Below are 12,325 nucleotides of genomic sequence, written 5' to 3'. Positions count from 1 at the left end.
TCTGCCGAGTTGTGTTAATAGTGAGATGTGACTGGGTCAGACACAAAAAGATGAAATCGGATCTGTTTTTGTGCTTATTCAAAATAGACACAAGCAGTGGGTAGTCTGTAGCCAGTCTTATTGAGCAGCCTCAGATGGCAAAGAATATGAAGGATGCTAAGGAAGAGCAGGATGTTTGAACCTCAGTTTTGCTTTAGATGTTTAAGCCTCAGTTCTCCACTAACAGAGAGTATCTCTAAAGTTTGTAACTCTGTCTTTGAAATCTACTCCAGTGCTCATGGCTTTAGGTACATACATTGTCCTCTACTAATTCGAGCTTTAGTATTGTCTTAAACTTCAGTTTTGCTCTTCTGAAGCACTATCATACCAGTTTGCCCCTTTTTAAAAATACAGCATCTCTTATTTTGACAGCGGTTAATATTAATCATGGGAAAGAGTGAGGGACTAGGCATTAAGACTGTGATGGCATTGGTACTGTAGGTTTCTTGCAACTGTGTTAAAAAAAAAAAAGCAAAATGCTCCATGTCTGTCCTTTTCCTGTAACATCCTCAGTATATACTCCAATAATTCTATCTGTATGGGTAAAGTGCTGTCAATTATTTCCACTGTTTTTCCTCAGGCACTTTACTGCATCTTCAGCCTTGCATCAGCAGGTCAGCTCTGTGAGTCTAGTCCAGCATTTACTGATATTACTGCAAAAGGAACAGGAATGTTTCAATGGGTGCTGCTTCAAGAGCTGTTTTAGCACAACAACTTTATTGGAAAGGTAGTCATTTATCAATGCATAGTCTTTTGACTAATTTGAAATATTTGTATTCTGCAGAGGCAACACTTCCAACTGGTGAGAAAGTTTACCACCAAATCTGTTTACCACCATTTGATCTGGTTCTTCCATTGCTCTTGCACGTAGGCACAGCAGGCAAACTGTGCACATCACTATGTACAGCTAGTCTGCATTCCTCCACATCTGCTCCCTCCTGCTATTCCACACCTGTCCTGGATGAAGTTAAACAACTTCTGCCTCCTGCCCAAAAATCAGTAAAGCCATTTGGAAGCCAATGAAGAAAATAGTAAGTTGTATCTTCAGGACATCACACCACCACCAGTGTGACTAGCAGCCATGAAATCACAAGCAGGAAGGTAAATATGACTCTCCCAAAATCAGTTTGAAAAGTTTTTCTTTTTCATCAGAACTATTGGCAAGATAGAAGAGTCCTTTACAATGTCTTTGGTAAGGGATTTTAATATTCTAATTCATGTTATCTTACATATCTATTCCACTTAATTTAATCCTTTTAAACTTTAACATTTAGTTGTCATTCATCCTAAAAATACATTTACACACTTCAGCATGGATCTTGCATGTCTGCCATGAAATAAAAAAAATCAAAGTCTCTTTATTCAAACCCTGATCCATATTTAAGCCCTTAATATTTAAGACTTACATTACTATCTTCATTCCCTTGGTCCGTTTATTTCCCTCTAAATGAACACAACATCCTCTTAATGGAGGCACTAATCTTCATGACAGCAGCTCTGACTGCTGATCTACTGGCAGCAAATAGATTAGTCACTAGAAAGGAATGAGCATAATTAGATTCCTGAAGGAGGTGTCAATGTCTGGAACCATCTTGAGGGAAGTCACTGTTCACCTCTGAAATTCTTTGGCCACTGCTTGCCATTCCATTCTCAGCACTAGCACACCCTAAGTGGAGCTTTACAAGGAGCTGCTTTCATGATCCTCTTTCTTCACCGCTGTCTATGCTATGTCACAGTGGCATAGAATCACAGAATAGAATCACAGAATGGTTTGCGTTGGAAGGGACCTTAAAGGTCACCTCATTCCAACCCCTCTGCCATGGGCAGGGACACCTTCCACTAGACCAGGTTGCTCGAAGCCCCATCTTCCAACTATTCAAAGTTGTCCACCAAGATAAGGGCCAATATGCCTGAAGAACGATTTGGTATTAGTGGTTGTCAGAAAGATGGTGCACAGTACTTTGAATATGGTACCTAGAGAGAGCATTAGCAGCAAATTTACTGTGGAGCACTGAACATGAAGAAACACTACATTGTTAATTTGACCCCAATCCTTACTATTCTATAGGTTGTAAAACACATCCTATGGAGCAGTCAAAAGGTATGTCATTGGAGCATAGCACACTAGCTATGAATTCTTTGCAGTTATGTGGGAAAATGCAAACATCACCCCCCAGGCATCAACACCTTTTTGAAAGGGAAGGAACAGACTTCAGCAATCTGCTGTTAAAACACAACAGCTTAAGGTCCCTTTAGCCATGAAACTCTTGGAAGAGTTAACAGCAGATGATGCCTAAAGATTTTTAGGCATTTTGTAGATTTTAATATAGCTGTATAGTTTTCTTTCACCTTAGACACTTTAGACAGTTACTTAATTTTTTCTCAAGGTTTTGCAACATTCCAGTGAATTTCTGTTTAACAATCTTTCCATGGAAAGATATTTTAGCAAGGACATCCTGTTTGGGATATGTACCTGGAATAAGAAGATATATTTTAGTCAAAACAAAATAGAGGGCCCAGAACCCTTGGAGGGGCTCCAATAGGGCAGTTCTGAGGGTGGTACCAGGGGCAAAATGGTTTTCAGGTTGGATGTACCCACTAGATATGGTAATTAGTTGAAGTTATAAAAGTGTGAGAATTCTGTGTGTGGGTGTGCACCTGTGTACTCCATGCACCTGAAAGCTTTCATTAAAGTACTGCTCTCTACTTTATCTATACTAATATTGTTTGGAGAATTTTTCTTCCATTTTAGGCATCACAGGATGGCACAAGAGTAACTCACTCCCTGCAAGACCACAATGCTATTCAGACCATGAACAACCAGGTGTTCTCAGAGGTCCTCTGTGATTCCCCATCATCTTCCCCTAGTCGATGCCCACCCAGCCAGTGCAGATCCAGCCACTCTCCACCTGCTGAGGACTGACAGAGCTGGGTGCAGGCAAAAACATGACTCCCATGCTGGAGTGCCATCTACTGAATCACCACCATCATTACCGATGGCAAATGGGTTAGGGTTTGTTGATTTAGCCACAGCATTTGAAATAAAAGCAGCAATATGTGAGATATTTAAATTATGTCTTATACCTAACCACACGTTTAAATGCTTAAACCCAGCAACTATGCCTTCAACTGCCCCTGCAGGTGTAAAACCAACTGTAAGTCAACAACTCACTCAAAAAAGATAGATATAACTAGGATTTTTTTCTAAATTGAGGGGATAGGATATGTTTTCTAAGCAATGATGTGCAGAATACTGACAGACATGCCCACCTCTGGGTCCCTGACAATTTGGAAAAACAACAGAATTTCAACAGGAAGCTCATGAATTCTGCTTTTTATCTGAAGACTACTAAAGATACTATCTAAAGACTGTATTATTCTATAAAAGTGAAAGTTTTAAGCGCCTCCACCTGGATCATTAATGCAATGATTAACACTGTCAGGACACAAAGATTTCTCAGGTGACTAGAAGCGTACTGCCTGCACACTGTTTCACCTGGCTTTTGTTCAACATAAATGTGTCTTGTCCAGGCTACTTGTGGTGGTTGATGATGGAAGGAATAAATAAGTTTTCAGTTCTTTACCCTCCCAATATCTTTAGTACAAAGAGCATTTGGTAATTCTGGGAAATGCGAAGTCACAATTCATTGCCTGCCTTTTGATTGGTAATTAAAAAAGTTGGGTAAAGAATTTCAAGCAGCCTTTGAATTGCAGACAGTGGAAGAAAAAAATACATTTAGCAGTCTCCTGCTGTCCAACTTGTGAGAATATATATTTCTTTATAGTAGCCTCCATAACGGTATTTATCTTTCTTGGTGCTCTTGGCTTCTTTTGAAATGGATTGTCCACAAAAATGAGAGATATTTTTAGATTGCTGACCATAGCATGTCCACGCTAACGAGAAATTGTTATTGCTTATGGGACAGTATTTTTCTGTTTTATTTGTGTTTAACTGTAGTTATCTAGTTTAAACTAGCCTTTGGTTGTCATTAAGGGAAAAGAATATCTGACTTTTTAACATCAGTTACTGAGTACTTGAGAATTTGCAGCTTAGTCTATTAGAACAGACATCACTGAGAATTATACTGAAAATCAAAATTTGTAACTCCTGATTTCTTAAGGAAGCAAAACCTCTTTATTCACCTTTACATATGTCTCAGATGTATCTTCGTGGTATCTCTCGCCTTAAATTTCCTCATCCAAAGTGTTGCATTCACCAATTTCTTTGTCAGATTTTATATTGCAGTGAGAGCAATGGTGTGGTTGCCAAATATAAAATCTTGAATTCAGAGAGATGCATTTACTCGAAATCAACTGTGCTGTGACTTGTCAAAACCAAGAAATGTTTACCAATAGCATCCAAAACTGCAGAGTAATCAGGTACAGCAGATGGAATAATACAGAATAATCAGAAATGCTGCTTGGTTAAAGACAGTGATGTTTCTGCAACAACTGTTGAATGTCTGTGAAAATAAGGTGAGATGCTGTTTCTCCCTTGAATCTCTGATTTTACTGCCTTCTCAGGATTTATGGCCTAGTACAAGAGCTGGAGTATAAAGTTTGAAGGTTCAGCATATAACATGATTGCCTTCCTTGCCCTAGTGAAAAATTTCTCCTTTCAAGTTTTACAGGTATATATCTGGGGTTTTTTAAATTAATCAAATAAATGAAAATTAACAGAAAACCCAAACTGCAACTCTGTTCATATGATTCAAAATGAGTTACTAAAAGTACTATTTCTTTGTTATGCAGAGAAGACTCCATTATTTATCTGTGATTTCACTAATATACAGTTTTTTAAAATACAAGAAGATGCTTTTCTGTAGTGCTTTTTTGTTTCAGGTCAATAGTTTCAAATTATGGTAAAGAATCCACTGAACACAAAGCCCGGAATTACAGTGGGGTCCGGTAGAATCATTAGACCTCAACACGTCCACTATAACAGTCCCTTTCTTGTGGAGATGTAGAACTGGTGTGCAACTTGATGTGCAAAATGGATTCAGTACATTGAAAAATTATGGAGAAGGTCATGCTGGGTACTACAGAGAGACATTTAAAGAATAATGCAATCATCAGGCACAGACAACATGCACACCATCAGTTAAGACTTTTTTCTTAATATGTAATCTAAACCTATTCTATTCTATTGCCTTAACTCACAATTAGTTTAATAAAAGTGACACCACTATTTGCATGAAATACCAGGGTTTTGTCAGCTCCAAAAAACACTCTCAAGCACACAGAAAGGTTACAAGTGGAAAAAGGGTTTTATTTTTCTGAATCTGTCTCAGAGTCAATGCTCACAAGCATTAACACAAGGCACATGAGTAACCAGGGGCAGACTTGTAGCATTTCAGAAATCTCTTTTGCATTTGTTACAGAGGGTGTTTAGAAATTTGCCAGTGTTTATTAACATTAATGTGTCTAGTCTGGAGGTTTACTTGTTGCATTACTACTTGACTGCAACACTTCACTGATTGCTGCTCAATACCATATTGTTGACAGATCGATAAAGCACTCTGATCCCAATTTGGTTTAAAGCTATGTGGACTGAACAGGTTTTCCCTACACAACTCAGGAAAAATAAGAGTTTAAAAAACCTCAGCTACATATCACTTAAGGGTACTGTATGGAAGGTAGATATTTAGAGACTGAAAACAAATCACCCTGGCAAGTTTGTTCACATCCTCAAAATGCAGAATGACTGTTGATCTCTCTCCCATAAGGCTTATTTCTTGAGAGATCTATCAGGAGAAAAGGGAAAGTCACTGAGCTTGTTATCGGAGATGTTACTGTGGTCTGCAGAAGACAGCCTCAGCTGGGTTCATATCTGAAATGAGAAAATTTTTGTGTTTGTTTGAACAAACTCTTCTTTTAGGCATAACACCATAATTCACATTCAAAACAACAGAAGAAAATGCTACTGCCTCTGCCCTTTCCTGGAACAAAATAAGCAAAATCACTTCTTAGAAACCACCAGGAAAAAATACCCACACACAATCACACACATCTCTCTCTCTCTCTATCATCTATGTAATCTATCTGTCTGTCTATCTATCTATCTATCTTTATATCTGTCTATATATCTCTATATCTATCCCTATCTGCTGGGAAAGTGCAAATAAATGGTGGTATCACAGCAGTACTGCTAAGTCCAGCAGAAGGCATGTGCTGAGGACAACAGTTCAAAATACCAGTGCTGCAGCCAAGGCAAAGGGAGACAAGCTGGAGGGAACTGCAGCAGCCATGCTATGGCAAGAGAGGTACATAAGCAAAGGCAGGAAATGGGAGAAGCCATGAAAGGACATGTTGCTGATTTATGCTATGTCCTGAGTTGGTAACAAAAGGGAAGTGTGGGCTCTACAAGAATAGGATAAAGAAATAGTGACTTCCTTAGGTGAAGAAAGAGATCATTTTCTGATTGAAATAATTTAATCTAGAAATGATGGAGAAAAAAATAATCGCCATCATCTTTTCATTATGATTTCCCAGACCAGGCGTGTGTTTGGATGTGTGAACAAATATTCTCAACTCTAGAATTTAAAATACCTTCAAGCTGAGAATAAGGTGAAGATTTGCTCATCTTCCATCCTAAGAGACATAATTCATCTTTCCTCTGTATGGCCAGTGGTGCTCCACTTACCATCGTGTGATACTACATTGCATATAGTCTCCACATCCTGTCTTGAAATTATAACTACCTTTAGGATTAATTTCTTAAAACTCTTTGGATAAAACGAAGCACTATTGGCACATTTGTATCTTAGGCAAGTTGGTGAGTGAGCCAACAAGGGGAGGCACCCAGCTGGACCTGTTCTTTGTGAACAGAGGCTTGTGAGTGATGTGATGGTGTCTTGGTTTTGGTTGGGATAGAGTTAATTTTCTTCCTACTAGCTAGTACAATACTGTGTTTTGGATTTAGGATGAGAATAATGTTGATAACATATGGATGTTAAGTAGTTACTGGGTAGTGCTTACTTCAGACTTTGAGTGTCTCATGCTCTCTCAACAAGCAGGTGCACTAGAAGCCAGGAGGAAGCACAGCCAGGACAGCTGACCTGAACTGGCCAAAGGATATTCCATAACACAGAACGTCATGCTCAGTATATCAATTGGCAGGGAATTGGCCAGGAGGCACTGATCATTGCTTGGGGGGCTGGGCATTGGTCAGTGAGTGCATTGTGCCTGTCTTGTCTTTCTTGGGTTTTATTCCTCTCTCTCTCTTTTTGTTATCTCCATTTTCATCATCATCATCATCATAATTATTATTACCCTTATTATTATGTTTTACTTCGTTTCAATTCTTAAATTGCTTCTATCTCAGCCCACAGGTTTTACCTTTTTCTGATTCTTCTTCCTATCTGACTGGGATGGGTGGAGAAGTGAGCGAGTGGCTGCATAGTACTTAGTTGCTGGCTGGGGTTAAACCATGACAGAAAGTTGAAGGCCGTCTTGGACATATGAAATTATAGAGTTTTTGATTGTCAGAGAAGTAAGGAGGAGGGTCAGCAGAATTGCACCTTGGACTTCCAGAGGGCAGACTTCGGCCTATTTAGGAGACCTTGGGAGGTAGTCCTGAAGGGCAAGGGAGTCCAGGAAGGCTGGGCATTCTTCAAAGAGGAAATCTTAAAGGCAGAGGAGCAGGCCATCCCCATGTGCCAAAAGATGAGCCAGTGGGGAAGACCAGCCTGGCTAAACAGTTTTGGCTGGAGCTCAGGCTGAGGTACTTAATGCCTTCTTTGCTTCAGTCTTTAATGGTAAGTCCAGTTGTTCTTGTGGTATCCAGCCCCCTGAGCTGGAAGACATGGACAGGTAGCAGAATTAAGCCCCCATAATTCAAGGGGAAGTGGTCATCAACCTGCTACACCACTTAGACACACACAAATCTGTGGGGTCAGGTGGGATCCACCCAAGTGTACTGAGGCAGCTGGCAAAAATGCTCATCAAAGACACTATCCATCATTTATCAGCAGCTCTGGCTCACTGGCAAGGTCCCAGTTGACTGGAAGTCAGTAAATGTGATGCTCACCTGCAAGAAGGGTTGGAAGGATTCAGGGAACTACAGGACTGTCAGTCTAACCTTGGTGCTGGAGAGTTAGCGAGCAGCTCATCCTGAGTGCCATCACAGAGATGGTCAAGCCAGTATAGCTTGACCAACCTGGTCTCCATCTATGACCAGCTGACCCACTTAGTGGAAGTGGGAGAGGCTGTGGATGTTGTCCACCTGGACTTTAGCAAAGCCTTTGATTTCTCACAGCATTCTCCTGGAGAAACTGGCTGCTCGTGGCTTGGATGGGGGCACTGTTTACTGGGTAAAAAACTGGTTGAATGGCTGGTGCCAGAGTACTACATCCAGCTGATGGCTGGTCACTAGTGGTTCCCCAGGTTTCAGTATCAGGGCCAGTCCTCTTCAGTGTCTTTATTGCTGATCTGGATGAGGGGCTCAAGTGCACCCTTATTAAGTTTGCAGATGACACTAAAGTGACCGGGAGCATTACCTGCTGGAGGGTAGGAAGGCTCTCCAGAGGGATCTTGACAGGCTGGATTAATGGGCTGAGGACAACTGTGTGAGGTCCAATAAGATGAAGTTCAGGGTCCTGCACTTTGGTCACAACCCCCCCCATGCAGTTTTATATGCTCGACAGAGAGCGACTGAAAAGCTGCCCAGTGGAAAAGGACCTAGGAGTGCTGGTCGACAGCCAGCTGAATGTGAGCCAGCAGTGTGCCCAGGTGGCTAAGAAGACCAAAGGCATCTGGGCTTGTATCAGCAATAGTGCGACAAGCAAGACCAGGGCAGTGATTGTCCCCCTGTACTCAGCACTGGTGAGGCTGCACCTTGAGTCCTTTGTTCAACTTTGGTCCCTCATTGCTAGAAAGACATTGAGGTGCTGGAGTGTGTCCAGAGAAGGGCAAGGGAGCTGCTGAAGGGTCTGGAGCACAAGTCCTGTGAGGAGTGGCCAAGGGACCTCTGGTTGTTCACCTTGGAGAAGAGGAGGCTTAGCGGGGCCTTATCACTTTCTGCAACTACCTGAAAGGAGGTTGTAGCCAGATGGAGGTTGGTCTCTTCTCCCAAATAACAAGTGACAGGACAAGAGGAAATGGCCTCAAGTTGCACCAGCAGAGGTTTAGATTGGATATTAGGGAAAATTTCTCACTGAAAGGCTTGTCAAGCATTGGAACAGGCTGCCCAGGGAAGTGGTGGATTCACCATCCCTGGAAATATTTAAAAAGATGTGTATATGTGACACTTAGGGATATGGTTTAGCAGTGAACTCAGCAGTGCTGGGTTAATGGTTGGACTTGATCTTAAAAGAAAGATGTTGAACAAGGGAGGGGGAAGGTGATTGACATGCTCATGGCTAGGCTTCACGAACGAAGATTTGGGAAAGGCTCTATCCACATTTGTTACAAGCGCGCTGGTGGCTAATAAGGCCAATACGAGATAGACATGACCGATTGCAAAAGGCACAGCAGAAAGACTCCTTAGGTGGTATATTCTGCAAGACACGATTCTTTCTGCGTTGTCTTTTCTCCTTGAGAGTAATCCTGCGTGCGTTCTCAAAGGAAGCAGCAGCGTTATAGATGGTCTGTCTCCAGGCCTCCCGATTTGAGGCCAGAGTAGACCAGTTATGTTGATCAATATGGCCGAGGCTGAGATGTTGTTTCAGGGAGTCCTTGTATCTTTTCTTTGGGGCTCCTCTCTTGCAGCAGCCAGTGGCAAGTTCACCATAAAGCAGGATCTTAGGGAGGTGGTGGTCCTTCATCCCTGAGACATGTCCTGCCCAACGCAGCTGTGTTCTCAGCAACACGGCCTCAATACTCGTAACTGCTGCTTGTTCTAAAACAGATGTATTGGTCACATAATCTGACCAGTGGATGTTTAGGATTGAATGGAGGCAGCATTGATGGAAGTGTTCTAGGAGACACAGTTGGTGGCGGTAGATAACCCATGATTCGGATCCATATAAGAGAGTAGACAGCACAATGGCTTTGTAAACACTGATCTTGGTACTTTTTTCTTCAAATGTTTATTACGCCATACTCTTTTATGGAGTTTTCCGAAAGCACTATATGCCTTTGCTAACCTTTGTCTGTCTCTCCGTCAATCTTACCATCTGAGGTGATGAGGCTACCTAGGTAATTAAACTACTGGACTGACTTGAGCTCTGATTGGCCAATGGTGATATGGGGATGATGGAATACTTCCTGAGGTGCAGGCAGGCAGGCACCTCAGGATTGACATGCACAAAAGAACTAACTAGCAGGCCTGTATTCCAGACTGATGGCTGTCAGAAGACTGGGGGGGGGGGGGGGGGAGTCTTTTTTCCTCTCCTCAGGAAACGGCAGTCACTTCACTTTTGCCCTGACTCAGGGAAGGTATGTGTGTGGAGGGGTCCGAGGTTCATTTTGTTTTTGGCCTGGTCATCTGGCTGCTTCTGGCCCCGGTTTGCCTCTGTTTTCCTGTGCCCTGTTCTGCCCCCAGCCCAGATCTGCTCGGATTTCATCGGAGAGGCTAGACCCACCTGCAGAGGAACCTTTGGGGGAGATCATCCTTTCCCTCTTCTGCTCCCGTGCTGGCAGTGGCTTGTGCCCATCGACAAAGGGGGGGAAATCCCGGCGACAGGCAGCCGCAGACAGCATGAGTTTTCGTGGGAAGAACCCCCTTTTCCCCATTTTGCCTTCCCCTTCTTGTTGTGTTTGGGATCTCCAGTTTTGCCTTCTCCCACACACCGAGGCCCCACGCGGCGAGCGCCAGGGCCCAACAGCGCCCCCTGCTGACCCACACCGAGCAACTGCAGGCTCTGCTCCTCCAGAGATCCGACAGCGCCCCCTGCCGACCGTGGTTAGAATTGTGCCAGAAGGCAGAAAGTACTGAACTGTTTTTTTTTTTGTAGGGAACTTCGGGTGCAGAATTATTGTTTTTGTGTTCTTTTGTTGCTCTGCCAATACACATATATCCTTTAATAAAGGGCTGTTATCTTTTTCTTTCTCCGTATTTCCTCAATTGGAGCCTCTTAATTTCAGATTTACAACCGCTTGGAGGGAGGAGCTTGGTCTTCCTCATAACTCATCCTCCTTCACAAACACTTCAGTCTCATTAAACTCAGACAACATAAATTGTTTTTGAAACTATAGTTATAATAATGTTTTGTGAAACAGTATTGAAAGAACTTCAAGCACAGGCTGAATTCCTTCATTTACTCCTCAGCACACCATGAGGGTTTCCAGGACCACCCATTTTTTTTTAATCTAAAAAAAGATACTTGGGAAATATCAACTGTATCGCCTTTGAGAAGGGTCACTAAGTTGGTCACAGGGCTGTAGCATCTCTCTTGTGAAGACATGCTGAGAGAGTCAGGGTTCAGCCTGGAGACGAGAAGGGTCCAGCAAGACCATAGAGCACCTTCCAGGACCTAAACAAGGCCTCCAAGAAGTCTGGAGAGAGACTTTACAAAGCATGTAGTGACAGGAAAAGGGGCAACGGCTTCAAACTGAAAGAAAGTAGGGTTAGATGAGATATTATAGCAAGAAATTCTTTATTATTAAGGTGATAAGGCACTGGCACAGGTTGCCCAGAGAAGTTGTGGCTGCTCCATCCCTGGAAGTCTTCAAGTCCAGGTTGGATGGGGCTTGGAGCAACCTGGTCTAATGGAAGGTGTCCCTGCCCATAGCAGGGGTGTTGGAACCAGATTACCCTTGAGGTCACAAACCATTCTATGACTCTGACAGTGTATTACAGGATTATATTTTTTAGTCAAAACTTTAAATTAAGGATAATTTTGAAACAATCTCAGTCATGGACATACAGAGGCACAGCTCAAGGCAAACTATACCATGGTAGTCAAAACACAAATAAAAGAAGGTGTGTAGATGAGAGCAACTGAAGAGATGAATGGCAACTGGAGAAAGAATGGAAAAAGGCAACTTCCCTCCTCTTGAGTTCCCCACCCTTTACTTCTGCTCTTCTAAAGGCATTCTCCAAGCAGCTGATTATAGGACTAATTTTAAAATTCAAACAGAAACAGAAACTACATCTTTTGTTCCAAGTAACATGACTTAAGTATCTTCATTTAAATATTCCATTTTAAGGGTTGAGTTATGTAAGTATTCTTCAGGTGATGGCCTGAAGAATAATTCCTTCTGAACCAGCCCTAGCTACACTATTGCCTCCTATTAAGACCTGAAATTAAAGCAAAGGCTAATGCTGTCAATACATATCAAATATTTATTAGTATGCCTGCAGAGGTCACTTGGCCTTGGGACCAACTGCCATACCTAACCGTAT

Source organism: Neopelma chrysocephalum, unplaced genomic scaffold, assembly GCF_003984885.1.
Source record: "Neopelma chrysocephalum unplaced genomic scaffold, ASM398488v2 Primary Assembly neopelma1_26, whole genome shotgun sequence".
Classification (NCBI taxonomy): Eukaryota; Metazoa; Chordata; class Aves; order Passeriformes; family Pipridae; genus Neopelma; species Neopelma chrysocephalum.
Note: the sequence above shows the minus strand (reverse complement) of the source record.